The sequence below is a fragment of the Sapajus apella genome, unplaced genomic scaffold (genome assembly GCF_009761245.1).
Source record: "Sapajus apella isolate SASKATOON/1434 unplaced genomic scaffold, GSC_monkey_1.0 scaffold13, whole genome shotgun sequence".
NCBI lineage: Eukaryota > Metazoa > Chordata > Mammalia > Primates > Cebidae > Sapajus > Sapajus apella.
The window spans coordinates 5,876,297-5,892,811 of NW_022436953.1; the positions used below are offsets into that span (position 1 = coordinate 5,876,297).

At 40.4% G+C, this 16,515-nt stretch overlaps 1 protein-coding gene and 1 long non-coding RNA gene across 12 annotated transcripts in view; both read left to right on the top strand.

Moving 5' to 3' along the window:
- The window catches only part of LOC116553850, a 1,718-nt gene extending 564 nt beyond the window's left edge, over nt 1-1,154 (top strand). The window contains exon 2 of the long non-coding RNA XR_004269942.1: nt 35-1,154. This is a non-coding gene — a long non-coding RNA (uncharacterized LOC116553850). The remainder of the gene's footprint in view (nt 1-34) is intronic.
- Nucleotides 1-16,515, top strand: part of GBF1 (golgi brefeldin A resistant guanine nucleotide exchange factor 1) — a 135,599-nt gene that overhangs the window by 56,523 nt on the left and 62,561 nt on the right. The window lies entirely within an intron of this gene.

Below are 16,515 nucleotides of genomic sequence, written 5' to 3' on the forward strand. Positions count from 1 at the left end.
CAAAAAAAAAAAAAAAAAAAAAAAAAAAAAAGAGTGTGTATCAGTTCTAAAGCCATGCAGACTAGTTTTGAATACTGGCCTCCCCTTGATGACTTTGGGCAGGTTGCTTAACCTTTCTGCACTTCCAGTGCCTTATCTATAAAATGAGGACAATATGGAATACTACTCAGCAATAAGAAGGAACTGTTGATACATGCAATAACTTGGGTGGATCTCAAAGTCATTCTGCTGAGTGAATGATTCCAGTTATATAGCACTCTGGAAACGGCCAAACTGTGGCAAAAAGGAACATGCATGATTGCCAGGGGTTAGAAGTGTGAAAAGGAGTAACTTAAGCATATCCTAAGTGACAGAAAAAAAAAAAAAAAAGAAGTGGGACGCGGGTGTGACTACCATGGGTTAGTATGAGGTGATTTTTGAGATGAAACTGTTTTGTATCCTGATTGTGGTAGTGGTTACATGAGTCAGTACATGTGTTAAAACTCATAGATAATACACTCCTCCACGGAATCCATTTACTATCCATTAATTTTCTTAAATAAATGTAAAAATGGGGCAGTAACAAAACCTACAGATACCTGTATACTACCTACTATATAGTACATAATGACTAAATGGTTTTTATTGTCATTTTATCATTGTTATTAAAAGTATAATATTAAATATGGTGACATTAATTGAAAGTAAGATAGAATAAACTTTCATACCATCTGCATGGGTATGGTCAGTAAATGTGAGAAAAATGAGTAACTGAGTCAGATGGAGTATGTTTTCACATGATTTGGCAAGAGATATGAGGTTTTCTGGACAGTGGGGAAGGATTAGGCCTAGTATTTCTGGAGTATCTTGCAACTGGCTTCTTGTCTGGCTGCATATACAGTTCCCTTGATAGTATTCTTCAACAAAATAGCTTTGGTCTTGGAAGCCGCAGCTCCTTTTATTGGCTTCAGATTAGATCTGAAATTTGGACTGAACAAACTGGTCAAAGAAGGAGCTGGAAGTAGTTTTCATACTTGAAAGATGGTAGCTGTTCCATATAACAGCTGTGGCTTCCAGAGCCATTTCTTCCTGCCAGCCACAGTCTCTGGATTAGACAGTGATAGCAGTAAGGCAAGCATTGTTCCAGAGCTAAAAAAAAAAAAAAAAAAAAAAAAGGTCGCAGTGGCGTTGTAGTTATACTAGCAGTGAAAAAGAGGTAGAACCTCTTTTTAGAAAAATGAAACCATGACCTTTCCATCAAGTGGGGTGGTGGTTTTCTACAGGAACTCACAATCTGAATCAAAACAAGTCAAATAAATGGTAAAAAGGATTCTGACCTTAGGATGCTTGCTATGTTAGTTGGCACTTGTCTGTATATTCACCTTTAGCTGATGACACCAGAATTCAGGAAGCAGGCAGAAAGAGGGAATGTTTGTGGTTCCTGGTACAGGTCATTGGTTTAGGAGTGACTTAATTTTTCCTAATTCTTTACAACAGTGACACTAAATTTCAGGCAAAACTCTGTCATTCAGTTTGCTTCTGTTATAGCTTGTTCTATTGTACATATGTGACTAAGTTATTGATTGCTGTGAAGAACATAACTTTTTGTGGCTTTGAGTAGACAATGCCAAATTGACTAGCCTATTGTTTTATTTTGGTTTTGTTTTTTAGTTCCCTGTTAGTTATGCTACGAGTAATTAGGATAGTGGTTTAAAATATAAGAGGATCAGTATTTTCAAAAATCATCATATAGTACTTGGTTACATAACTCTGAATGTACTAAAAAATAAAGGGGTCAATTATATCTCAATAAAGGGGTGAATTATATCTCAATAAAGCTGTTACCAACAAAACAGAAATGCCATACCAAAAAAAATAATAGTAATAATCATACTGACCTATGACCTTCCAATGGAAGAAATTAAACTTAACTTTTCAAAATGGTGCTATTGGCACTAGGCAAGGTCCTGAGTTTATCCCAAAATTATGGATTTAGACTATTTAATGACTTCTCTGAAGAGTTCTTAGAATTCATCTGCTAAGCAAATAAGCATTCATGTAGTTATGATGTAGTCATTGTCAATTTCACAAGGGAGGAGGATAAGGATCATCACTAAGACTAAAACAATGATTCTGAACTGGGTGATTTTGCCCCCCAGAGGCAATCTGGCAATATCTGGAGACATTTTGGTTGTCACAACTCGGGTGTGCTACTGGTATCTAGTGGATCAAGGCCAGGAGGGATGCTGCTGAACATCCTACAATGCATAGGACAGCCCTCATGGTAAAGGGCTATGTGGCTGGGCACGATAGTTCACGCCTGTAATCCTAGCACTTTGGGAGCCTGAGGCGAGCAAATCATGAGGTCAGGAGATGGAGACCATCCTGGCTAACACAGTGAAACCCCGTCTCTACTAAAAATACAAAAAATTAGCCAGGCGTAGTGGCACATGCCTGTAGTTCCAGCTACTCAGGAGGCTGAGGCAGGAGAATCGCTTGAACCTGGGAGATGGAGGTTCAGGTTGAGCCCAGATTGCGCCACTCTAGCCTGTGCAAAAGAGCGAGACTATCTCAAAAAAAAAAAATAATTATGTGTCCCAAACTGTCATTAGTGCCAAGGTTGAGAAACTTTTGTACAAAATGTACATCTGTGTTTTCTTTTAAGAGTTTTAGCTTTTACATTGAGATCTTTGATCCATTTTGAGCTAATTTTTTTTTTTTTTTTTTTTTTTTTTTTAAAGGGTTTTTCCTTTTTCCCCCAGCCTGGAGTGCAGTGGCGTGATTTCAGCTCACTGCAACCTCTGCCCCCCCCAAGCAATTCTCCTGCCTTAGCCTTCTGAATAGCTGGGATAACAGGCGCATGCCACCAGGCCCGGCTAATTTTTATATTTTAGGTAGAGATGGGGTTTCACTGTGTTGGCCAGGCTGGTCTTGAACTCCTGAACAAGTGATCCACCCACCTCAGCCTCCCAAAGTGCTGGGATTACAGGTGTGAGCCACCGTGCCTGGCCTTAATTTTTGTATATGACATGAGGTAGGGCTTCAGTTCATTCTTTTACATGTGGACATCTAGTTGTCCCACCAACATTTGTTGAAAAGACTATTCTCCATTGCATGGTCTTGGCACCCTTGTCAAAATCAATTGAATGTAAATTGCCCTGGTGTAAAATGGCTAATGTCTCTACAGATTTCTCCTAGAAAAAGCCTTACACAGCCTCCCTGAGGTCTTGGAAAATCTTGATGACTTGTTACTGCTATAGCTACCTAAAGAATAATTCAAGTTGTTTCCATATGAATACTGCTACACCTGAGTGAGAACAGCTTAAAGATTAAGGTGTCTGCAAGCCTTTTCCTGTCATTCAGGCAGCTCACACTGTGCAGCCTTAGTTCTCCAGGCTAAGGCACGGCATGAAAGTTGTGAAGGACTCCAAAAATTTAATCCAACTTTCTACCAAGTACTCTAAATTATCTCAAATATTATTGTTGTTTTATGATAAATCTCAATATACAAAGCAAGTACCCTCTCAGTACTTACCTTTTCAAAAATTTCCTTAGCTATTTTTATCTGAATGTTTTATAGACATGATTTTGTTTAATTATCAAGCCAAAGAGGTAGAGTTGGGCTATTTTCTTCATCATTTTACAGATACACAAACTGAGGCTTAGAGAAGCTTATTTGCTGTAGTCACACCAGGACTGGGATTTGAATCCAGGTCTTTTTGACTCCAAAGCCTTTGCCTTTAGAAAGCACATAATGAATTATATGTGAAGTCTTCATCTTCACATATAATTAAGTTCTTCTAATAGGAATAAAATAACTGCAAAAATATATCCAAACAGAAAAATGGTATATAAGGTTTAAGTTTAAGCCAATATATACTTAATGGGAAAATCTAAACTATATTTAAGATTCATTGGCCTTTTATAATCTATATTCTGACTTAGAAAGGGGATGTGGACTGTTCTCTGAATACTTATTTGCTTTATAGCTAAAGAGGTCCTCACAGTCATGGGCCTTATCCTACAGAATTTTGAAAACAAAATTACAGCATGCAAAGACCTTGAATGCCATGTGTGGTTCTGGTTGCAGCATCTAAGAAAGATACATATTTTTTAAATCTGAGAAGATTTCAGAGAGTGACAAAATAAAATACTTTCTGGTCTTGGAATATTAGCATTTAGGAACATAATCTTCAAGGTGAAATTAGGTAAAAGGGGTGGGGCATGGTGGCTCATGCCTGTAATCCCTGTACTTTGGGAGGCCAAGGTAGGTGGATCACTTGAGGTCAGCAGTTCAAGACTAGCCTGGCCAACATGGTGATAACCCATCTCTACTAAATGGGGCATGGTGGCTAATCTCTACTAAATGGTGATAACCCATCTCTACTAAATGGGGCATGGTGATAACCCATCTCTACTAAATGGGGCATGGTGGCTCATGCCTGTAATCCTAGTACTTTGGGAGGCCAAGGTAGGTGGATCACTTGAGGTCAGCAGTTCAAGACTAGCCTGGCCAACATGGTGATAACCCATCTCTACTAAATATACAAAAAAATTAGTTGGGTGTGGTGATATGTGCCTGTAATCCCAACTACTCAGGAGGCTGAGGCAGAAGAATTGCTTCAATCTGGGAGGCAGAGGTTGCAGTGAGCCAAGATCATACCACTCCACTCCAGCCTGAGTGACAGAGTGAGACTCTGTCCCAAAAATAAAAGAAACTAGGTAAAAGGAAAAGTTCTTCCTTATATAGTAGTAAGTAAATTTTAAAAATTTTATACAAGCCAGGTGTGGTGGTGCAAGCCTGTAGTCCCAGCTACTCGGAAGGCTGAGACAGGAGGATTGCTTGAGCTCAGGAGTTCAAGACCAGTCAGGGCCACATAGCAAGACCCCAATCTCTAAAAAAAAAATAAGAGTAAAAAATTATCTGGGTGTGGTAGCACATACCAAAATGAAAATTTTATATAAGACATTGGTTCAAGAAGCATTGAGATCAGGCATTCTGATCTGGGATCCAGGAATGGGCTTCAGGAGATTAATGAACCTCCTGAAATTATCTGCAGATTTGTGTGTGTGTGTGTGTGTGGGTTTGTTTACTTGGTCACCTCAGTGAAATATTAAGAGGTAGTACTCTACTTCTAATTCTGGGCAAATCTGTCTCCTAGCTATAGAAATTGGAGTTCTGGCCAGGTGCAGTGGCTCATGCCTGTGATCCCAGCACTTTGGGAGGCCAAGGTAGGCGGATTGCCTGAGGTCAGGAGTTCAAGACCAGCCTGGCCAAGCCAACATAGTGAAACCTCGTCAATACTAAAAATACAAAATTAGTTGGGCATGGTGGCATGCACCTGTAATCCCAGCTACTTGGGACGCAAGGCAGGAGAATCACTTGAACCTGAGAGGCAGAGGTTGCAGTGAGCCAAAATCATGCCACTGTACTCCAGCCTAGGCAATAGAGCAAGACTCCAAAAAACAAAAAAAAGAAAAAGAAAAAGAAATTGGAGTCCTTTCACTGTGTTTCTCTACTAAAGAGTCATTTCAATAAATTTTTATTAAATGTCTTTTGTGTGCCAGACACTTGTGGGTGCTTTGTGTAATACAAATATAATCACATTAAATGAGTGGGAGTTGCTGTTCTGGAGAAGTGAAGGGTAAAAGGAGAATGATGGAGATAGGATGATAGGTTTGGGGGAAAGCAAGGATCTCCAGTCAGAAAGAACAATTAATAGATAGGTTGGATTCATGTTCTGGATGGCCTTAAATACCAACTCAGCAAGGTTACTACGTATGTATAGTTAAAAGATATCTAAGAAGAAGTCCAAAGACTTGAGATATAGACTGGGCTTTGTCATAATTACATGTGTTACCCTTAGGTAAGTGATTTTACCTCTCTTGACCTTGGCTGCATTTTACACACACACATAAACACAAATGAGATAGGAAATGGGTTGGGTGAGTGTCTGTTTCCTTACAGCTCTAAATTCTGTTATTCCCCTTAATTCAGTTTTAATAGAAGTGGGAAATCATTCATTGAAGATTTCTGAGCATGGGCGTTCTCATCAACAGAATTACTGCTGTTCCACTACCTGGTTGTTCCTATTTATTAATGTTGCTTCTTCCACCTTTATGTAATTGCTCTGGGAGGGACTGTCTCTTTGTTTTGTGTGTGTGTGTGTGTGTGTGTGTGTGTGTGGTTTTTTGGGGGCGGCGGGGACGGAGTTCCGCTCTTGCCGCTTAGGCAGGAGTGCAATCGCACAGTCTCTGCTCACTGCATCCTTCACCTCCCAGGTTCAAGCGATTCTCTGGCCTCAGACTCCTGAGCAGCTGAGATCCTGGGATTACAGGTGCCTGCCATCACGCTCAGCTAATTTTTGTATTTTTAGTAGAGACAGGGTTTTGCCATGTTGGCCAGGCTGGTCTTGAACTCCTGAGCTAAGGTGATCTGCCCGCCTCGGCCTCCCAAAGTGCTGGGATTACAGGCATGAGCCACCGTGCTCAACTGGGACTGCCTCTTTAGATAGTTCTTGATGTGGCCAAGTAATTGGCTATTATTATTAGCTTATATTATTGAGAACATGGGGATGGCCGGGTATCTATTCTTGAGTTAGATCTAAAGCTGGTCTTGTTTCCTCTTGTTATCAGTCACTGACCTGTGAACTGGACCATGTGTCCAGAGTGTGGGCAGCAGGTAAGTGCTGACATTTTGATGGCCACATCGTATTTCAGGGATCTATGAGAAGGTCTGTAATGACCATGGAAAGCCCGCCAAGAATCTCCTTGCCATGGACAAATGGGAGAAGCTGCTAAATTTAGCTGACATTAAGCTGTAAATTATTTGAAAGGTGGAAAAGGATTCTATTCAGAGACTATCTAGAATTTCCATTTACTAATCAGGCCTTGTGCTGTAGAGCTTTCAACCCAGGGAAAGTATTGCTTTCTCTCTTCCTCTTTCCCCACACTTTTGTTCCTGTTACAGTGGGAGGATGATTTTCAGCTCTCTTACTGCAACATGGACTTCAGTGCATGCTGCTATTAGATGCCAAGGGCCTCAGGATGATAAAATCAGAAGATTCTGATTCTGATTCTGCTATTTAAAAATTAGAATGTGAGCTCACTAACTAGAGAATGATAGAGAATACATGAAATACAGTAAACGTTTGTTTTTGAAAGGAATAGTTATAGTGATACTCACAAATCACCAACCTTGGCCAAAAAAAAAGAAGTCCCTGTAAGAACCTGTATAAATCAATAAGAAAAAAGCAGATTTCCCAGTAGAAAAATGGGAGAAAGATTTGAACAGACACTCACAATAGAGGATACATAAATAATCAGTAAACATAAGAAAAGGTGCTCAATTTCATTAGTCATTAGAGAACTTCAAAACCACAATAGAATACTAATACACTTAAAGCATAATAGTCTGCTAAAATTAAAAAGACACACACTATCAAGCGATAGCAAGGATGTGGAGTTATTCAGACTTTCATACCCTAAGGGTAAATAGGGTAAATTGGAAAGCTGGCTGCATCTACAAGAATTTGCCAGCAATTACATTTCTAGGGATATGCCCAGTAGGTAATCATACGTATGTTCACCAAAAGATGTTTATAAGAATGTATATAGCAGTGTTGTTCATAGAAGCCAAAAAAGAGGAAACTACATCAGAAATAAAAGGATAAGCCAAATGTGGTGTATTCTCATAATGGAATAGTATACATAAATGAGAATTAGTGAACTACAATATATTGCAACACAGATGAATTTCTCCAACATAATATTGAGTGAAAGAAGCCAAACACAAAGGAACTTCTACTTCATGATACCATTTATATAAAGTCCAGGCAGAGAAAATCAGTAGTTTAAGAAGCTAGAATGATGGTTATCTTTGGAGAGATTGCAACTGGAAGAAGTCATGACTGAGATTTCTGGGTCCTAACAGTACTCTATATCTTGATCTGGGTGCCAACTCCATGGGTGGTTAAGTTTGCAAAATTCATTGAGTTATGCACTTACAGTGTTATGTACTTTTTTAAAAAAGGAGGAGGGAGGTCTTAAATTTGCACAACTGAGTAATCTGCTAAGCCCACTCACTAGGTGAACAACTTACTGCTACCAGTCAGCCTTGGAGCAGGAATCAAACTCATGTCTCAGAAAAGTTATTAATTACAGCTTGTCTTGGGACTTCCTTCAGAGTCACTCTTGAATAGCTGAAATAGTAAATGTTAAATCTGTGGATGCAAGGGTGTATATTATTTTAGTCATTAGCTCTAGTAAGATGACCTTTGGGGAAATGAGTGTAAGATCATGAAAATGAAATGGCAAGAAGGAGGTCTACTATTTCCCCTGTAATACTGATTTTTGCCCTCTGTCAGGGTCAGTCCCCAGAAGTTGTAAATGTGAAGCTTGTTCTTTTTCTTTAGTAAGCTGAGTTTGTGGTTTTTTAAACCTTTGCTTCACTGTTCTTATTTGTAAGTGAGATATTGCCTTTTCACCTCCCATAGCTGATGAGTGGATTCTTGTGCACTATTATTTGTTGAGATAAGGCTGGTTTGGGATTTTGTTTTCATTTTTGTCTTTTAGAATTTTTGGTCTTCCTATTTAATGATTTTTGTGTGTCCTTGTTTATGGATCTGGAATTTAATTCATTATTAGTTGCAGAATGAAAGGCAAGGTTTTTTTTTACTGTTCTTCTGAATTTTCTCCCCATTCTAGATCTGTTGGCATAAAATTTTAACCAGAAGCTAATTTAGTGATGCTGAGTTAGTCCTAGAAATTGCTTTCAATTTTAGTGTTAATATATTCTTTGTTTATGGCTTATAGAAAAATGTCATTTTTTGGTTCTTTGTTTTCATTTGTATAATTTAGGTAAAATACAACCAACTATATTTTAAACATATATAGGCCTCATCTTTTTCTGTTGGGCTTGAAGAGTTGTGCTGGTTAATGTGGAACTGGAAAGAGGCCATGTGGATAGTTACGGGATTTAGGTGGATTTGTAGTTGGTAGAAGTGGTGAATTGGAAAAGTGATAGGGTACATGTGTTTCTCATTCAAGGCAAGTCTATTCTTACTGTTTGATGTCAGAGTAAAAAGTGTCAGTAGCTGGGAAAGGCAAAAGAATCTTGACAGAGTAGGAATAGTTTTGCCTCTTGTTCTATTGACCAAAAGGAGGTTATATTTTCAAACTAGCTTCCTGAGATGAAATTGAAGCTGTACATCTGCCCTGCCTATTCTTGTTTGTCCTGATTTGGGTTTTTCAGATTATTCCTATTAAACATGATACGCTGTATTAGCACTAAATATTTTAGAGTGTGATATACCTGTATTGGTTGAGATTTCTATTAGTATGTGTTAGATCTCTTTTAGGTCATTTCTACTGCTGGCATATACACTTGTATTCCAATGAGTATAGGCACTAGAGGTTTTTCTTGGCACTAAGAAAACCGTGCAGCAGCATTAACCTAGGAGAGATTTGGGGTTTTACACGTTAACTGTGGGAGGTTGATCAGTTTGTGGCCTGTACACCAAGACTGTTCTTTATCACCCCCAAGCCACATTTGCAGCAGGGATTGAGGAAGGGGTTGATTTTTCTATTTATTAGAGGTGACATGAGCAGTGGGGCAGCGGCAAAGAGGCCATGTTGCTCTTGCTAAATATACATCCCTGACAGTTGGATAATAGGTTCCAGGAAGTTCAGTGGAAAATTAAAACAAAGCAACATTTATAGCTGATTGAACTTGAAAAGCCATTTTGGTGTTGAATGGCAAATATGTGGACTTCAGCATTCCTGGAGCCTGATGCATCCCGCTGGATGGCCCTGTTCCTGTGTACATGATGGCCTGGGGACTCAGCAGTGTGCAGGGTACTCTCCTTTAGAGGGTGCTTTGAAGAAAGGAAGTTTGCTGCCACTTACAGAAGTCCCCTTTCCATAGAGTACTATAACACAAGTACCCCATGTCTGGGAACATCTTTCCTCTGTTGGTTTCAGGACTTATTTATTAAAAGGGCAGGAATGTGTGGCAAGAAGCAGAGGAGCTCTTAAGTACTGTAAATACTTCTGGTCACTCTACATTAGGGGTGCATGTTTAAGCAGATTGCTGTGGTGTATACACATGATCTTAGTATGATGACACTTCTGCTTAATGCCCTTAGTTGTTCTGGGGCCACCACTGGTGTGAGCCTAAAAAAAAACCTGACTCAGCTCTGAAGAAAGGGCTTTAGAGTCTATGTGTAGAATGGTTAATTTTCTTAGAACTAAGAGAGAAGCTGCAGGGGATGGGAAGGAAAAGTGAAGTAATGGTACAGGAAACGTAGGTGAAGAGAGAATCGAGCCTTTTGCATCTATCAAGAAAAGTTGCTGCACATTCCATCTTTTTCTCCAGGATGGTCTTATGCTACTGCTTCTATGTGTTTGACTTGTCAGAAGCAAGGCTAGGGTGTCTGATGGGAACTTACAAACCTTGGTTTGGTAAGGGTGATGAGAAAACCTCTGTCATTTGACCCTATCAGTCCCTTGGTGACTTCATGTAAACCAGCTTGGCTCTCAGGAAAACATAAATTCTGGCTATGGGCCTAATTTCTTCTGTTCCCACTCAAGTGAACTGCCTTTGCTAGCTGTAGAATCAACTGTTCCTTTGCCCCATGAATTTCCCCAAGGTTGAACTACTCCAGTGGAACTGAGGGTTGGTTCCCTACCATGTCAGGGCATTTGCCCAACAAATAAGAATTTTTCATCCTTTATGACTGAAAAACAGAGACCCAGCTATAACAATTCCCTCAGCTCCTCCTTTACTTAATGAAGAGCTTGAGTGGGTCCCACTTTTAAATATGTCTTCTATAAGTATGGTGCACTGTTTACAAACTTAGAAAATGTTGAATCTCTCTCTGCCCTACTCTGCTGTGGGGTTGAAGGATAATGCACTTAATGGGCCTCTTCTCTTCTGCTTAGCTGTAGCCACGGCAGCTCTGTGTGTAGGTTGATTGGCAAGCATTTATAAACTTTGGATAACCTGGCACCCAGCCCTCAGTTCACTTATTTTAATGCTACTAAAGTTTAGTTTTCAATTCAGTAACCTTTGTTAGTAGGGGCTAACCATTCTAGTTAGCAGTTCCATGATTCTACATTGTAAGGGAATGCGGACAGCTGACCTGCTGTTATCTATGCAGGTTAAAAGATCTTAGTTGGGGTAAACCCATACTTTTGGTGTTCCCAGACTATGAAACTGCTGCAGGTAGAAACAACTGTTTGTTTGGGTTTCATCAGCAGATACAGCTCTGCCCATGAGACACTGCTCCTTGTGTTTGCCTCGGGTACCTGTAAAGTCACTGAGGAAGAAACAGGTTTTCCAGTGAATTGAGTTTAATGTGGCCTGTTGCTTTCTCTGTGTCTCATACTGGCATCACGAGTTTCCGTTCTGAGACAGCTAAATTTAAGCTGTACCTTGTCCCGTGGAAATCTGAGGCTTGGCTAGGCTCATCTTGATGGTCTCCAAATGGTGAAATGGGGGCTAAGGTGTGTGGAAATGCTGGTTCCTGTGGTGTCTTGTAGGTACAATACTTTCTAGTGAGTGCTCACTTTGGCAGGGCCAATAAAGTATTTCTGAATGAGAACTTCAGAGGCCTAGTGCAGATATAGCACATTGTAGGTGCTAATGAAGAGAAATTGTGCTGCTGAGCAAAGGAAAGCTTTTGTGACTTGAAAGCACATTCTGTGTATCACGGAAGCCGGGTTATTTTTCCAGCTTTAGGCAGGTGGCACTAACTACAAGTTTCATGTTCTTCTGAGTACATACGAGTCGGTACTGCAGTCAGTATACTTCTCCTGAAATAAGAAAGTGATTTACGAGGTGTGGGCCCTTTCATGAAAGAAAACAAAACCGGCCGCTGTGTGGGCCTGTAAAATTCCTGTGCCATCTCAGTGGTGTGGGTTACAGGAGGAGAAGATGGAGAGGGCTAGCTGGCCCTCCCTTGCTGGGGCTCAGCTGCCCCAAATACTTGTGATATTGCAGGTTATTTATGAGCTCGTCTGGGCTGGGATTCACTACCCCACACCCTAGTAGGTGAAGATTTGCAGGCAGAATGTAGAAGCCCTCATTAATCTTCCTGGTCTTGTTGAGGATTTCTTGCCGGCCTGAGCTTCTGTTGGAGAATGAACTGGCTTTTCCACTGAACTGCAATGGCTCAGATTAATATTAATCCCTTTAATGCTGCAGTTCATGATATAGTCATTAGGTGACTTGGAACTAATCCTGTCCACCTAACTAGTGTGATTTATTAAATACACATGGAGATCGAGTCTGAATACAGCTAGGCAGAATCAGCAGCAAATAAATACCTCTGTGTATCTGTATTAATGCTGGTTGATTGGGACACAATTGCAGGCTGGGCTGGGGAGAAACAAGGGCAAAAGGAGGCTGAGCTCTCTTAATCAACAGTATTTGCTCACCTCCACCCTTTAATTTAGGTGGCAGAAACTATGGTAAGAGTTTTAGGAGCAGTGATGAGAGGGTATGTCAGAAACAGGGATTCTAAGTAATCCAGTTCTATGCATGTGAAGTCAAAGAAGAGGGAAAAAAAATATGCATTTGAAAAAATTTAAAGACAAATCCTTTAAACATTCAATTTTTTTTTTTTTTTTTTGAGACAGGGTTGTGCTCTTCTGCCCAGGCTGGAGTGCAGTGGTGTGAACATGGCTTACTGCAGCCTCGACCTCCTGGGCTCAAGTGATCTTCCTGTCTCGGTCTCCCAAGTAGCTGGACCACAGGTGCACACCACCACACCTAGCTAATTTTAAATTTTTTGTAGAGACAGGGGTCTTCCCATGTTGCCCAGGCTGGTCTTGCACTCCAGGGCTCAAGCAGTCCTCCTGTCTAGACCTCCCAAAGTGCTGGGATTACAGGTATGAGCCAATGTGCCCAGCAGCCTATCAATTATTTGAATGACTTTCCTCCTATACTTGCTTCCTTTAGGTGTTAAGAGTAACTGTTCAAATGGAACTTTCTCTACAACTTAACTTCCTTAGCTTCCTTGAAATTCTTAATCAGTAGACACTGTAGGCCAGGCACTGGTCTCACTATTCTATTTCTTCTCTGTGTTTCAAGGCTTGAATTTTTCTTTTTGAAATGGGTAAGGAGGTGGAATAGCCATGCCTGCCATATAATAGTTCTCTGATATCCTTGCCTAAGTTAGCAGCAGCATAATTTCTTTGGTAAATAATTGAGGTTTATCATTTTCCTTTCTCAAACCTCCTTTTCTTCCCCTTCTTTGCTCTTTCAGCAGAGATGGCATTAATATGAAAAACATCTACCTAGCTGGCTTCGTTTAATCAGGCAAGTCTGACATTTGTGAAACCTCTCATTAACATTTTCCCCAAAGAGCACAAAATGGCCTCCCCTCCAAATACAGCCACCTCAAAGTTTAGGCTGCTTTCCATCACCATCGGCAGGCTGTTCTCAGAAATGTTACTTCTCTAAACTCACACTCCTGGCCAACAGCCACTGGTCACATATGGGGGGACCTTCTGTTCAGGTGCTGCCCTATTCCTTGTAAACATTGCTTATTACCAATTTTCCTGAAAATGATGAGAAATCTTTGATAGGAATACTGAAGTATAGGTTCCTTCAGTACTTGCATGGGACCTTTCTCAGGCAATTCAGAAACATCAGTTGAGCACTGCTATGTTCATGGTCCTCTACTTCAGCGGTCCCCAACGCCCTGAACTGGGCCACACAGCAGGAGATAAGTGGTGGGCGAGTGAGCATTACTGCCTGAGCTCTGCCTCCTGTCAGATAAGCCATAGCATTAGATTCTCATAGGAGCTGGAACCCTATTGTGAACTGCGCACGTGAGGGATCTAGGTTACCTGCTCCTTATGATAATCTAACAAACACTGTAGACCATCAGTTCCCCAACCTTTTCAGCACCAGGGACTAGTTTCATGAAAGTTTTTCCACAGACAGCGGGGTGGGGGACAAGAGAGGTGTTTCCAGATGAAACTGTTCCACCTCAGGTCATCAGACATTAGATTCTTTCATAAGGAGCACACAATCTAGATCCCTCGCATCCCTTGCACGCGCAGTTCACAATAGAGTTTATGCTCCTATGAGAATCCAATGTTGTTGCTAATCTGACAGGAGGCAGAATTTAGGTGATAATGTTCGCTCGACTGCTGCACACCTCCTGCTATGCAGCCTGGTTCCTAATGGGACATAGACTGGTAGTTGTCCACAGCTTGGGGGTTGAAGACCCCTGCTGTAGGTAACAGACAAGCAAAGATACCTTGTCCCTTTCTGCTTTTCAGGAGCTTGCAGTCTACAGTTTAGCTATTCCATAAACTATAATATGGTATACTAAATCAACAGAACTCTATAGAAATTAAGAAATTAATTTCTATAAAGGAAGAAATTAATTCTGATGCAAGAAATCAAGGATAGCTGTCTATCCCTGTTGAAGTTGAGCAGTGGGAGAGCCAGGCCTAGACTTTTGAGAAGTCTGCACTTTGACAGACTTTTACTGCCATCAAAGCAGGGAGGGACCTTGTGTACCCTGAGCTAATGGATAAAAACTAACCTAGAATAGGGACCTTGACACATCATGGTGGCAATAGTACTTCCTACTTTTACTCCAAAGGGCAGTGGTAATCCTCTTACCAATTCATATCAAGATGAGGACAGTAGTCTTTTGTCATTTACTTTTCTGTTTAGATCGTACTTGAGATCATACTCACCCCCATTTCCATTTCCTTCCCTCTACTTTTTTTTTTTTTTTTCTCTGTCACCCAAGCTGGAGTACAGTGGTGCATTCCCAGCTCACTATAACCTCTGCCTCCTGGGTTCAAGCAATTCTCCTGCCTCAGCCTCCCAAGTAGCTAGGATTAAAAACATATGCCACCACACCTGGCTAATTTTTGTAATTTTAGTAGAGATGGGCTTTCACCATCTTGGTCAGGCTGGTCTTGAACTTCTGACCTCAGGTGATCTGTCTGCCTCAGCCTCCCAAAGTGTTGGGATTACAGGCGTGAGCCACTGCACCTGGCCTTCCCTCTACTTTTTTACCCCTCTAGTTTTTAACTCAGTACAGTTTAAGTAAGGAGATGGGTTGCTTATACTTCCTGGTAATTTCAGTTGTTCTCTTCCTCTTACCTGTTTTTCTCCATCTCATCACAATATTAGTGGCTATTCAACAAGCATTAGGAACAGAATCACCATTTAGGTCTTCAGTGAGCCACAGATATAAAACTGTGCAACAGTTAACAAGTAGAATACTTGGCATGCCTGACAATCAGAAATCATGGTCATTGAATTTCAGAGCCATATAGCCATTTCCATTTCTATCCTTTTAGATGGATAGACAGATAGATTAACTAATAAATTAAGACCCAGAAAATTTGAAAGTTTGAAGTTTGGTGATGGTCATACAAGCTAGTGTAGTCTATAGTCTGTATGCAAGACTTTGGGTTATTCTTTGTATGTCCAATGGCTAGTATAGTTCCAGGCCCACAGAAAGTACAAAATAATATTCACTGAAGGAGAGGATGAGGGATTTGAATCCAGGAAGGCCAGTATTCTTTCAGTATTCCTATAAATGCCATTTTTAATGATTACTTTAAATTCTCTAATAATGGGAGATTATGCTAAACAATCATTCTTAGCTATTCATGAACAACAAAGTAGTGCTCATATTATGTTTTGGGAAGCGAGTTTTACTAAAACTTAGTAATAATAGTCTTCAGACTCTGTGATTTAGGCTGCCCAGTGCCCCTTTTTTCTAACTAGCTTCTTAAAAATATTAAAAATAAGGCTGGGCGTAGTGTCTCACACCTGTAATCCAAGCACTTTGGAGGCCAAGGTGGGCGGATCACCTGAGGTCGGGTGTTCAAGACCAGCCTGACCAACATGGTGAAACCCCGTCTTTAAAAAATAAATAAATAAAAATTAAAAATTAAAAATATATTAAAAATAACATTCAGTAATGATATAAGCCAGGCACAGTGGCATGTGTTGGTATTCCCAGCTACTCTAGAGGCTGAGGTGGGAGAATTGCTTGAGTCCAGGAGTCAAAGTCTAGCCTGGGCAACATAGTGAAACCCTATATCTAAAGAATAATAATAGCTCATGTCTACATAGATTATTTTAATTATATATTATATAAATATACAGAATATATAATATATAATAAATAAATATATAATTATATATATTATATAAATTTAGGAAGATACAAAAAAGTTTAAAGAGGCTGGGCGTGGTGGCTCACACCTGTAATCCCAGCACTTTGGGAGTCCAAGGCAGGTGGATTACCTGAGGTCAAGAGCTCGAGACCAGCCTGTCCAACATGGTAAAACCCCGTCTCTACTAAAAATAGAAAAACTAACTGGGCATGGTGGTGGGCACCTGTAATCCCAGCTACTCTGGAGGCTGAGGCAGGAGAATCACTTGAACCGAGGAGGCAGAGGTTGCAGAGAGCCATAATTTCCCCACTGCACTCCAGCCTGGGTGATGAGAGCAAGACTTCATCTTAAAAAAAAAAAAAAAAAAAAAAAAAA